The sequence below is a fragment of the Bactrocera neohumeralis genome, chromosome 4 (genome assembly GCF_024586455.1).
Source record: "Bactrocera neohumeralis isolate Rockhampton chromosome 4, APGP_CSIRO_Bneo_wtdbg2-racon-allhic-juicebox.fasta_v2, whole genome shotgun sequence".
In the NCBI taxonomy this organism is placed as follows: domain Eukaryota; kingdom Metazoa; phylum Arthropoda; class Insecta; order Diptera; family Tephritidae; genus Bactrocera; species Bactrocera neohumeralis.
In genome coordinates, this window is record NC_065921.1 from 40,675,286 (window position 1) to 40,688,196 (window position 12,911).

Consider the following 12,911-nt stretch of genomic DNA (forward strand, 5'->3'; position numbering starts at 1 on the left):
CGCAAAATATGACCTAGCCAGCGCAGTCGCTGAACCATGTCAATGTCGCCGTATATCCCGTACAGCTCATCGTTCCATCGAATGCGGTACTCGCCGTTGCCAATGCGCAAAGGACCTAAGGCGTACTCATCACATGATGTCATTGTCTATGCCTCGGCACCACATAGCAGGATGGGAATGATGGATGTCTTGTATTTGATCGTCGAGATAGGGCTTTACTTTTCAATTACCTCCTCAGTCCAAATTAGCACCTGTTAGCAAGAGTGATTCTACGTTGGCTTTCGAGTTGGCGTTGTTGTTGTTCAAAGTTATGACTGTCAGCAGTAATGTACGGTTAGTAATCCATCTGTCCATGTCGCTTTGTTGTTCTTCAGGCGTGTAATTGCTATTCGAACCTTATCATAGTCAGACAATGGAAAATCTATTCCATCGTCATCTATTAAGGAATCGGGTTCGACATCTCCAGATGATACACTTTCACTGTCATTCAGCAGGCTGGAGAAGTGTTCTCACCATAAATTCAGTATGCGCTGAGCATCAGCCACTAGATCACTACTTTATGTCCAACAAGAGTACGCTCCGTTTGTGAAACCTTCTTTTAGTTGCCTAATTTTCTCGTAGAATTTTCGAGCATTACCCTTCGCGGCCAGCTTGTCAAGCTCTTCATACTCATTTTTTATTTTCTGTCTGCAAATGCGTCTCGTTTCCCTTTTGAAGTCTCGGTATCTATCTCACCACGTTCGTGTTGTGTCCGATCGCAACATTGCGAGGTAGACTGTCTGCTTTCTCTTCTCTGCGACAAGAGAGTCTTCATCGTACCAGCTGTTCTTTTGATCTTTACGAAAGTCAATAATTTCGCTTACAGCTCTACGTAAGGGACTTTAAATGCCTTAACAAAGAAACCCAAGTAGACTTGAAAGATAAGTTATAAAAGGTTCAGGAAAAGATTTTATAGTACCCTAACAAGAAAAGAGTTACAAAACTTATCATAAAGAAGAAATCATATACGAAAAAATATATGGAAAATGGAATAAATTATATACCAAATATAACAAAATGTAACAGATCGCTTAGGAAATAGAGTAAAAATATAAATTACAAATGGAATATTCCATAAAAACAATATAAAAATTTAATTTATTTTTGTCTTATAGGCACAATGAAGAATTTCTATATCAAACGTTACCATACCAGACATAATTGATTACACAAAAGAAAATTACGTACTTGTAGAGGAAGAAAATGCAGCAATTCTTTTAAATATACGGATCAATATAACATTTGACAAGTTCATCGTTATTTGAAAATAAAATAGAAAACAAGGAAGGAAGGGCTAAGTTCGGGTGTCACCGAACATTTTGAACTCTCGCACGATAAAGTGATAATCGAGATTTCATTATCAGTCATTTACATATTTTTCAAATACCGTATTTGTGTAAAGTTTTATTCCGCTATCATCATTGGTTCCTAATGTATATATTATACAGAGAAGGCATCAGATGGAATTCAAAATAGCGTTATATTGGCGTGGTTGTCAACCGATTTCACCCATATTTCGTACATGTCATCAGGGTGTTAAGAAAATATGATATACCGAATTTCATTGAAATCGGTTGAGTAGTTCCTGAGATATAGTTTTTGGTCCATAAGTGAGCGAGGCCACGCCCATTTTAAATTAAAAAAAAAACCAGGGTGCAACTTCCTTATGTAATTCCTTCCGTAAAATTTAGTGTTTCTGACGTTTTTTGTTAGTCGGTTAACGCACTTTTAGTGATTTTCAACATAACCTTTGTATGGGAGGTGGGCGTGGTTATTATCCGATTTCTTCCATTTTTGAACTGTATATGGAAATGCCTAAAGGAAACGACTCTGTAGAGTTTGGTTGACATAGCTGTAGTAGTTTCCGAGATATGTACAAAAAACTTAGTAGGGGGCGGGGCCACGCCCACTTTTCCAAAGAAATTACGTCCAAATATGCCCCTCCCTAATACGATCCTTTGTGCCAAATTTCACTTTAATATCTTTATTTATGGCTTAGTTATGACACTTTATAGGTTTTCGGTTTCCGCCATTTTGTGGGCGTGGCAGTAGGCCGATATTGCCCATCTTCGAATTTAACCTTCTTATGGAGCCAAGAAATACAATCTCAATTTTTACTCAAGTTACAGCTTGCACGGACGGACGGACGGACAGACAGACAGCCGGATTTCAACTCTACTAGTCACCCTGATCACTTTGGTATATATAACCCTATATCTGACTCTTTTAATTTTAGGACTTACAAACAACCGTTATATGAACAAAACTACAATACTCTCCTTAGCAACTTTGTTGCGAGAGTATAAATATAAAAAAGAAGAGAGTTATATTAATTGACATTTAAGACAATTAAGCACTAAAATAAGCATTAATGAATAAGTTTGGAAATGGATGTTAGGTATATCTGACCAATTTAGTTTTATGAAAATAAAATAACAAACAAAAATGATATAGTAGAAAATAACAATAAAAAAAATTAGGATTGTCTTTCAAATATTTAAAGCAATCACGGAATTAACAGAAACAAGTAAGGAAGGGCTAAGTTCGGGTGTCACCGAACATTTTATACTCTCGCATGATAAAGTGATAATAATTTAAATATTTTTTTATTGAAGTTATACTTCTTATACGAGTTCGGAAAAGGTTGCGATAGAGTCAGGTTGCGCAACCTTGCTCAATATGAATCTACGCAACCTTGTCTGCGAACGTGCTCGTCGTAACTTTTGAAGTGCTTACCACCTAGATCACCATTGACACTTGTATTGCGTTGTCCTAATTATGGTTTGGTTATGCATGAAAGAAATATACAATGGATCGCCGATTGTTACCTCTTTCCTTGCTGCTGCTGCGCATATGTGTGTTTGTATGCTTGTGCATTACTGAAGTTATGCTTCTTTTTCTTTCGTTTGTCTTTCATTTCTGCGAATTCTCAACTATTTTGCGTATATTTTGGTTGAAATACTCTGCCTTGGCAGTTGAAAAATTAAGGCTCTACTTTACAGGATCATTTCTGTAGTTAGTCTTCATTTACATTTTTTGAAAATCGACCCGCGATGACGAAGTATTTTCGTTTTATCTGACAGCGTGGGGTTAAGAAGTTCATTTCTAATTGTGTCTTGTGGCATATTAGAAATGATGTTTTTTCGAAAATCTTTCGCTTACAACGGATAAAACGACTTCTGAGTGGTGATTTTAATGAATAAATTCCTTTTGGTTGAAATGCTCTGCGTTGGCCGTTGAAAAGTTAAGACTATACTTCTCAGGATCATTCATTCCTTTCATTTCTTAAAAGAAATTAATGACCTTTAGAAATATGCATATTTGCATTATTGTTGTCATTTCAATATTCGTAGCAATGGAATTTCTATGGCATAAGTAAAGTAATGGCCGCCGATTGTCACCCCTTGCCGCTGTAGCAGCTTCGCCTACAAACATGCGTAAATATGTATGTATGTATACGTATGATCGTGAATACATATCGATGCAGATTTTTACGAGAAGCACCAGAAAGTTGTGCAATTTATGATTTTTAGCTTTTGCCATCGTCGCGAAAAGACGACTTGTTGGCAAAGGCATGCTCGGGGAGATGTTACGGCCTCTGTTTTAAGAATGAATCGAGATCGATTGTGGAATTTGCGCCTGCGTTCATGAATGAAATCGTTTTTGTTGTAAAATTTACTACACTTGTTCTTCGCCAATTTGGCTGCCATATTGACTTGTGAAGATCAATTTTTTTGTTGGTGACATATTCATATGTGTACGCACATGTATGTTTGTATGCTTGTGCATTGTTCGGCAATGTATGCAAATATATGTACATATAAGTATATATGAATGTATGAACATGCAAGTCAATGCGCGCACATGTAACAAGTATATTGATAAGTTATGAAAATATGATTTCAATTTCTGAACGCGCACATGCGTATACATACACTCATATGAGCATGTGCAGATACACAAGATAGGATAGAAGATGTAAGCCTTTTAAAATCGTATAGTATACAAATAAATATTTTTCTTACTAATAGAAATTAAATTTATCACGGCAATATACATAATATGCATATACATAATATTGCTGTGATAAATTTAATTTCTATTAGTAAGAAAAATATTTATTTGTATACTATACGATGTTAAAAGCAAAAAATTAAAAATTTATTCTGTCGAGATTCCAACCTGTGGTAGCATCTTGACTTTCCAAGCGCTTACCACCAACACCACCATTGACACTTAGGTTGCGCTGACTTAAGTATGGTTTTATTATGCATGTAAGAAACATACGATGAACTTATTAGAGTTTGTTTAAGTATAGAAATATGCTTTTGTAGAACATTTGCATTCGCAAACATACAGACAAATGTGCAAACGACATAAAATATGTATGTATGATTATTTCGCATTTTGCTTCTACGCCGGTCAAATTTCTATAAAAAAATCGGCTGAAATGTGTGAGAAAATAAAATGGACAACTAGGGCAAATAATTTTTAAAAAATTTATTGACAATTAAATATAAATGAAAACGCATGTAAATTTACTTAAATTTATTGAAATTTCGTTTCGCATTTCTCGGCACTTTCAAATTAATTAATATATGTAAGTAAAATTCACAACTTAACCCGCACACGTCTTATTCGCGCAAAATTTCCAACTTTATGAAAATTGGCGCAATTATTGACACTTCAATTTTATGTAAAGTTTAAAACATATTTACATATGAATACATAATATATTTGATTTTGGCGAAATTATCGACACTTGTCAATTTGCCTAATATATTAGTAGGAGAAAGCTCAATACTTATTTAATTTATAAAATGTGAATTTAAGTTTTCTAGTTTTCTTTCATACAAAATGATATGCATTTCTTGGAACATCACTAAGAAGTATAACTTCATCCGCGCGTAGGGACTCCACGCACCTTTTTTTTGCTGTAAAATTAATTAGATTAGATCAATTTGTGTACTTCGAGCATTGAATTGTATTTTCATTTCCTAATGTACATACTTATATATTATACAGAGAAGGCATCAGATGGAATTCAAAATAGCGTTATATTGGAAGAAGGCGTGGTTGTGAACCGATTTCACCCATATTTCGTACATGCCGTCAGGGTGTTAAGAAAATATTTTATACCGAATTTCATTCAAATCGGTCTAGTAGTTCCTGAGATATGATTTTTGGTCCATAAGTGGGCGACGCCACACCCATTTTCAATTTTAAAACAAAAGCCTGGGTGTAGCTTCCTTCTGCCATTTCTTCCGTAAAATTTAGTGTTTCTGACGTTTTTTGTTAGTCGGTTAACGCACTTTTAGTGATTTTCAACATAACCTTTGTATGGGAGGTGGGCGTGGTTATTATCCGATTTCTTCCATTTTTGAACTGTATATGGAAATGCCTAAAGGAAACGACTCTGTAGAGTTTGGTTGACATAGCTGTAGTAGTTTCCGAGATATGTACAAAAAACTTAGTAGGGGCGGGGCCACGCCCACTTTTCCAAAGAAATTACGTCCAAATATGCCCCTCCCTAATGCGATCCCTTGTGCCAAATTTCATTTTAATATCTTTATTTATGGCTTAGTTGTGACACTTTATAGGTTTTCGGTTTCCGCCATTTTGTGGGCGTGGCAGTTGGCCGATTTTGCCCATCTTCGAACTTAACCTTCTTATGGAGCCAAGGAATACGTGTACCAAGTTTCATCATGATATCTCAATTTTTACTCAAGTTACAGCTTGCACGGACGGACGGACGGACAGACGGACGGACGGACAGACAGACATCCGGATTTCGACTCTACTCGTCACCCTGATCACTTTGGTATACATAACCCTATATCTGACTCTTTTAGTTTTAGGACTTACAAACAACCGTTATGTGAACAAAACTATAATACTCTCCTTAGCATCTTTGTTGCGAGAGTATAAAAATATAACAAGAACAAAGCACATCGAACGAAAATATTGTCTTAAAAAAGATATACAAACTAATAATTACTGAGTTTGAACATAAAACACACACTATTACATTATCAAAAGTGATTTATGAATACCTTAATTTTAGATAAAACAGAAATTAACTAATGATGAAAGAATTAACGTAACAATGTCAGCTCATATTGATGTTGCAGAATTTAAAATTCCACAAAATATAATATAATAGTAGTAGATATTAGACATCAAAATATACTAAATATTGGAGAGTTATTCATAGCAATACCTGAATCATAAGAAGATGAAAATTATTGTTCAAAAATTAAATAATAAAATGCGAAAATAAAATATATTCGTTATTCCTTTTACAAGCTATTCTGCATTCTAAAGAAAATTAATTTAAATATTAGAACACAAGTTCATATTGCTTTATTTGCACCTTATTGCTTTCAGAAAAATTATTTAAAACTAGAAAAGGTAAAACTAATAATAATAATATTTCATAAAATCCAATCCAGATAAAGAACTTTTCATAACTTCACCAAAACGGCACCAACATACGGCTCAGCCACATACATATCTACTGGGGTCAATGATAACACTGAAAATATATAATTAGATGAAAGGAATTACTTATACTCTTAAGAGTGTCTTTATTCTATTTTCTAAACAACACAACTTCTAATCCCACAAAAGCAGACTCACAGAACTGAGTCACTTTCCCCCGTACTCACCCGTCATGATAACCCGACTGCATTGATGAAGTAATCACCTCCGCCTTGGAACCCATATCGAAGTACTCATTGATATTCAAACTCTGCTTGTTGCCGCCCAGATTGAGCACAATCACAAACATGTCGTCACCCGATGCCTCGCTGCAGAGTAAAGCGCAAAAAACGAGAATGAATACCGAAGCAAAAATGAGCAACAAATTGCAATCGAACTTAGAGGCACGGCAGCGCTCAATGCTTCTTCAGTGGCACCACCATAAAGTGCATTATGCAATGAGTGCGTATGAGTGGCGCCACTTGAGTGCATTCTGAGTGCGCTAAGCAACTAATGTCAAGTTTTTAGCGGCAGATATGCCTACTGCAGTATATATTTGTAGGTATTCTGCATATTTGCAATATTTGGATAAATCATAAATTAAAGCGGTCACATTTTGAATGTTAACAACATTGAACTTTCTGAGCTTACCCATCTGCATTCTTCGTCGCATCCCACTGATTGGGTGTGCGGCAGGCATCGCGCGAATAACTTTCATAATTGCTGCGATTTGCATTGCAGCCTTTCGGATCGACAGTTTGCTCCCAGCTAACTTTACCATTTGTCATGGCCAACTCTTCACCCTAAGAAGATAATAAAAAATCATTAATTTTAATAAAGATTTTTGAAGTGCTCTTCTCACTGCTTTTTCACGAAATCAGAATTATCAGTGAAGATTCCCAGGGTTCGGAGAATATATTCACAAACCTGTAAGAATTACTAAATATCAGCAATACATACATTGTAGGTCACCGCATTTCGCGGCAAGGTCTGTACCATGATCGTGAACAAGTCCGCACGTTTCTCCTTACGGTATTGTTCTACGAGTTCGCGCCATTGATATACCATCTCTATAGAATCCGTTTGACCTTGTGTGTAGATGTGTTTCAAGTGACACTCGTCGTCAGGATCTGGACAGACGCTTACATTATCAATTACAGGCTCATCATAGTAGCTACCATTCGCATATGGTTCTTTCTCAAACATGAATGGGATAGCGTCAATGCGAAATCCCGAAATACCAGTATCCAACCAATAGCGCATCACCTCTTTCATTTTGGCCACAACCAATGGATTGCGGAAATTCAAATCTGCCTGTTTGATGGAGAACTGATGTAAATAATATTGTTGGCGCTTGTCGTTCCACTGCCAGGCGCTGTAACGGAATGCGCTGATCCAATTGCTCGGCGGCTGACGTTTACCGTTTGCATCTACAGTGCCATTGGACCGGACGTAGAAGTCTTCGTAGCCCGGTTAACGATTCACTGACTTCACAAACCATGCGCACTCGTCAGTCGTCTGATTCGGCACAAAGTCGAGTATTATACGTATACCAACTTGTTTGGCGCGTGCGACAAACGCTTTGAAATCGTCCATTGTGCCATATGGCATAGAAATCGGAGATGTCATAACCAAAGTCAACCATGAGCGATTTTAAAATCGCCGAAAGCCAAATGGCGGTGAAACCAATTACTTTAAGGTACTGCAACTTCTGTGTTACGCCTGGAAATTGTGGAGGGGAGAAGTTAAAGAATTAGATTTCCGTAAGTTGTCACTTCTATTATTCTGGCTAAATAAGAAGCCAAATTGATTGTAATGCAATAAATCCTATTTTCCATTCACTGGAACTGGTATTTCTTTGATGGCAATATATTGACTCTTTTGTGTAATTGTCAGTTCGGTATCCTTAGTGAGGATACTTTACTTCCACACCTTTTTAAATCAATTATTGAAATCGAGAAATATATGTTGCATTATATGTAATTGGTTGATAATATGCCACATGAGTTTCTGTGGCCTCCATAACGATATCGCTTCCAGTGTTTCATACAGTGGGACCTCCTAATGCTTCAACCAAACCATTGCCTTTATAACCTTCCCGGTTTACCACCTGCTTCGCTTAAGCATTGATGGTTCAGAAGCACTCTTCATACTGGTTCATACTTGTATTTTAAGATTTTGACTCTGCGATGGCTTCATTTTCACTATCTAGCAACCGTTCCACCTCATCTTCCGTCAGGTTGACCTGCTATCGAGCCAGTTACATATCCCTAATACCGCCTTGTGCCGCGCTTTGCCTTCAGCACCCCTTACTCAGTTTTTTCAAAGTCCTTGTTTGTTGTCAGAGTTGGAACCCTTAGGCATCTTAACTCTTATGTTAGTAACCACTGCGGTGTATTTGTGTGAATAGCTTATAGAAAATTCAATATTTCATTTTAAACTCTCAAATCCTCGATTTTTAATACGCTTTTATTAGCTTCACTAGTATGTATGTATGTATGTTTGTTTGTAACTTTTTTAAGTGGTACTAAAACCTAGAATATTTGAGCGACACTGTAAAAAGGCGACAGTAGGTTTAAGCAGGTCACCAAAAAGATGCGCTTAAAAGTAGTTTTTTGACGTTTGAATAGCATATGTACATATAAGTATACTGAAATATATGTACATTAGAGTGGGTCAATTTGTATGGAGCAAAAAAAATGCACCAAGCGGTTATCAAAATCGTAAACTACGATGAATTCTAAGAAAATTTGCCCAAGAAACCATGGCTCTAAAATCAAAACGGAGCCTCCGGTTTTTAACGAGAAACTTTTCATTTTGTTTTTTTTTTCAATAAATGAAATGAAATCGGACGAGAACCGATGTATTCAGCGTGGTATGGTCGTTGGCCGCTGTGGTCGGTGTGTGTATATGTTACCTATCCACCCATAAAAATTAAAATAATAATAAATAAAATTCAAACTTTAATAGCTTTCATCTTCCGCGAAATCGTATTGCAGTTAACAATATCATTTTATATCTATATATAAAGTAAAAACTTAACTGTTAAGGGCCAAACAAAATATAATATACTTCTAAAGTTCAGAATTAATTAGTTTTAAGGTCATGTTTGCTGTCCATCCTAGATGTTGCGTTTCGACTTGCAACCGTGACTGCCATAACACCATCGCGATTTTTTTCTATAGTTCGACGTGAAACGCTAGTCAGCAGTTGCACAAAGCGCTCGGTTCCTTGAATATGTGGAGGAATTTGTGGATCCGGAAGTGGAGGATTGTCAAATTCTATGTATTCGAGCAAATGGTCATAGGGTATGTTTGCAGTGAAGGGCGGCTCCGACAAAATGCTATTGTTATCTAAGTTTATCATCTCAACATAATCAGTGCAGTCAAAATTTATAGTTGGTTTTTTGTAAGCTCTTAATTTTGTTGGGTCGTAAAGTTTTTCACTATAGTACAAAATTTTTTTTTTTTTAAAGCCCTCTCTGGCGCACTTCTTTTCTGGCATCAAAAAGCATTGTTAGTAAAACATTTTCTGAATGTGCAAAATGTGAGTTATTTTGAACAACATTATTTACAATTTCGCGCAGATTTTGTGGTAAATATTGCGTTGAATAAATATATTTACATAAGAGTGAACTGCCATATATTACCGAGTTGTAATACTTAACATTAAAGTACATAGGGACGTAAACTTTCATGACAAACGTTGCTAAAATTCTTAAATTTTCGGATGGTGAATTTGTTGTGACTTACAATCACTTGTGGAGTAAAAGATGCGTACGAAAACATTTTATTTCTATTTTTAGACCGACCACTCAAAAAAAAAAAATATTTTCAAACATCGCGGCAAGTTGGTAAGTTTAGTTCGTGTAAATCACTTGGCAAACCAAAAGCACTAAAATTTGGATCTGACATATGCTTCAAATATGATTCCGAGAGATTTGATAATGTAATATCTTTAGCACAAGAACTAATTGATATAAGAGATGACTCCATAATTAAAAGACGCTTAAGTTTTGCTTTAAAATGTTAGAATCGCGAAAATCAGAGGCACACACTTCTTCCTTGAGTAAAAACTTCTAACTGTAATATTGTATCAAAATAATTTAAAGCGATGGTTTCGGAAACAATTGTTTTATTAGTAATTCATCAGCGTTGCTTTGCTTTCTCTGAGAAGTTGATAAAATCATAGCAAACAAATAAAATAAAAAAAACAAGTGCAAATCAGACAAACAATCGACAGTGTAACAGAAATTGGAATGATTTGGTTTTCTGGCTGCAATACAACACCGAATACCAATTTCCGATCTTTAGTGTTTTCAAAAATTACCGTTATATGGGAGGTGGGCGTGGTTATTATCCGATTTCGATCATTTTCCAGATATCTCTTAAGTAGGCATTGTATAATATGTATACCAAATTTGAACGAAATCGGTGGGGTGGTTCCAGAGATATGCATATGAACTCATAAGTGGGCAGTGCCACGCCCCCTATAAAAAATTTCTGTACTGTCGAATTTTCTGCTTAAATACAACGTCACATACCAAATTTGAGCAAATTAGCTTCGATAGCTACAAAACAAGCAAACAATCGACAGTAGAATAGGAATTGGAGTTTTTTTTTACAAAATACAATACACAAATTTTCTCGCTAAAAACCGGAGGTCGATTTTCATTTTAGACCCATGGTTTCTTGGGCAAATTTTCTTAGAATTCATCGTAGTTTACGATTTTGATAACCGCTTTGTCAAGAAAAAAATTGACCCACTCTAATGTACATCCTTAAAGAAAGTATACTTTATATAGATATACATGTGTATATATAACCGCGCACCAGAAGAAATAATATTAAATAATGCAAAGTATGTGACTTTTAGGTAATAAAAAAATTAATACTTATAACAAAATTTTTGTAAAAAAATAGAACCACCAATTGGAAGAAGGGAATAATTACAAAAAGTTCGAATTGAGATAATTAGAAAAACTGATTTTATCTCAACGTATAGATCAAATACCCATGATATCTTAAAATGAAATGTAGTAAACATTGTTGCCGATAATGTGCTGTAAAAAAAATATTTTATGTAAAGAAAAACAAAAGTTAGGGTAGTTTGAAATTCTTGGAATTATTCCCTCTTTCCAATTTATGAAAATAAAGACACAAATATTAAAGAATATTAGCATTTATTATATTAATAACATAGAAAAGATATTGTATTAATCCTCATCTATATCAGCACCATCCAATGTGGTTGTGGGCCAAGTCAAAATCAAATCATAAAACGTCTTATACTCTTCAGGAATATATGGTATGATTTTTCGCACACGATATTCATATTTTTTTCATTTATGGGTAGTTTTGGCCGGTATGCTATTTCGTCAAATATTTTAAGAGTAGTTCTTGATTTTCGGAGCAAAAAAGATGTCTTTACAAATCTGTCAATGAATTTGGAACAGGTTAAGTAACCTTTATTACCACTATTGTACTCAAAATGTTTATATTTTGATATTTTAAAATTTGTACTTTTATCTATTGACTTGCAGGTTTTCTTGTAGAACGGCTGCCACGTTGTTTTAAAATTCAATATGTTCTCTTTATTAATGGCTTTAACCAAAAATCCCTTACTTTTAGCTGCTGAAATCAAGTTGTTGTACTGAGCTGGGACATATATTCTATCTTTTCTTCTAATAAGTCTCTTGGCTTTTCCAAAATTACGATCACAATGCAAAAAGGAATGTCCTCGCACCGAAAAGTATTGATATATTTTATCAAAACGATTGATTGATATGAGGGTCAAAAAAACCTTATGAGTGTGTTGTTTCCATTTTGCCCTCCGCAAGCATCGCTAAAAATGTGTAGTTCTTTTATTTTAGGATCCATTTTCTGTATCATCATCCATAATAAACTACAAACTTGATCCGGACCTCGTTTAGCTTCTCCCTCATGATAAGTATAGAAATGTGCCTCGTTTGTTTTTAAATCGTGAACGCAAAACACGTACAGCCATAGTTTTCTTAAGTAAAACATTTCTTGAACAGGAATCTTTGGCAAAAGGTAGGTTCTGCATATACTCAAAAACTATAGCGCCTACATCATCTCTCCGCTCATTGCATAAAGTCAATATTTCTTTTTGTTTATTATAAAACTTTTTCGCTCGTTTCACATGTACCATTTTCTCAGTCACAGCTACTCTCTGTGCATTATCATTAAGTGAAGTACTTTTTATTTTGGATTCTAGCTCTTCACAGACAGAGCAAACGTCGACTTGTGGCCGCCCAAATCTATAGTCGAAATTTTGTTTAAAATATGTCCTATAGTAATCATATTTCACAACATCCTTTTATATTGGGGGTAGTTCTTGGAAAAAAGTTCAAACATTATTTTGAATTGGCT

At 35.2% G+C, this 12,911-nt stretch overlaps 2 pseudogenes; one reads left to right on the forward strand and one right to left on the reverse strand.

Moving 5' to 3' along the window:
* Window positions 1-3,024: 3,024 nt before the first annotated feature.
* LOC126757737 (small nucleolar RNA U3) lies at window positions 3,025-3,227 on the forward strand (annotated as a pseudogene).
* Window positions 3,228-6,503: 3,276 nt separating this feature from the next.
* The window catches only part of LOC126754947 (maltase A1-like), a 22,189-nt pseudogene continuing 15,781 nt past the window's right edge, over window positions 6,504-12,911 (reverse strand).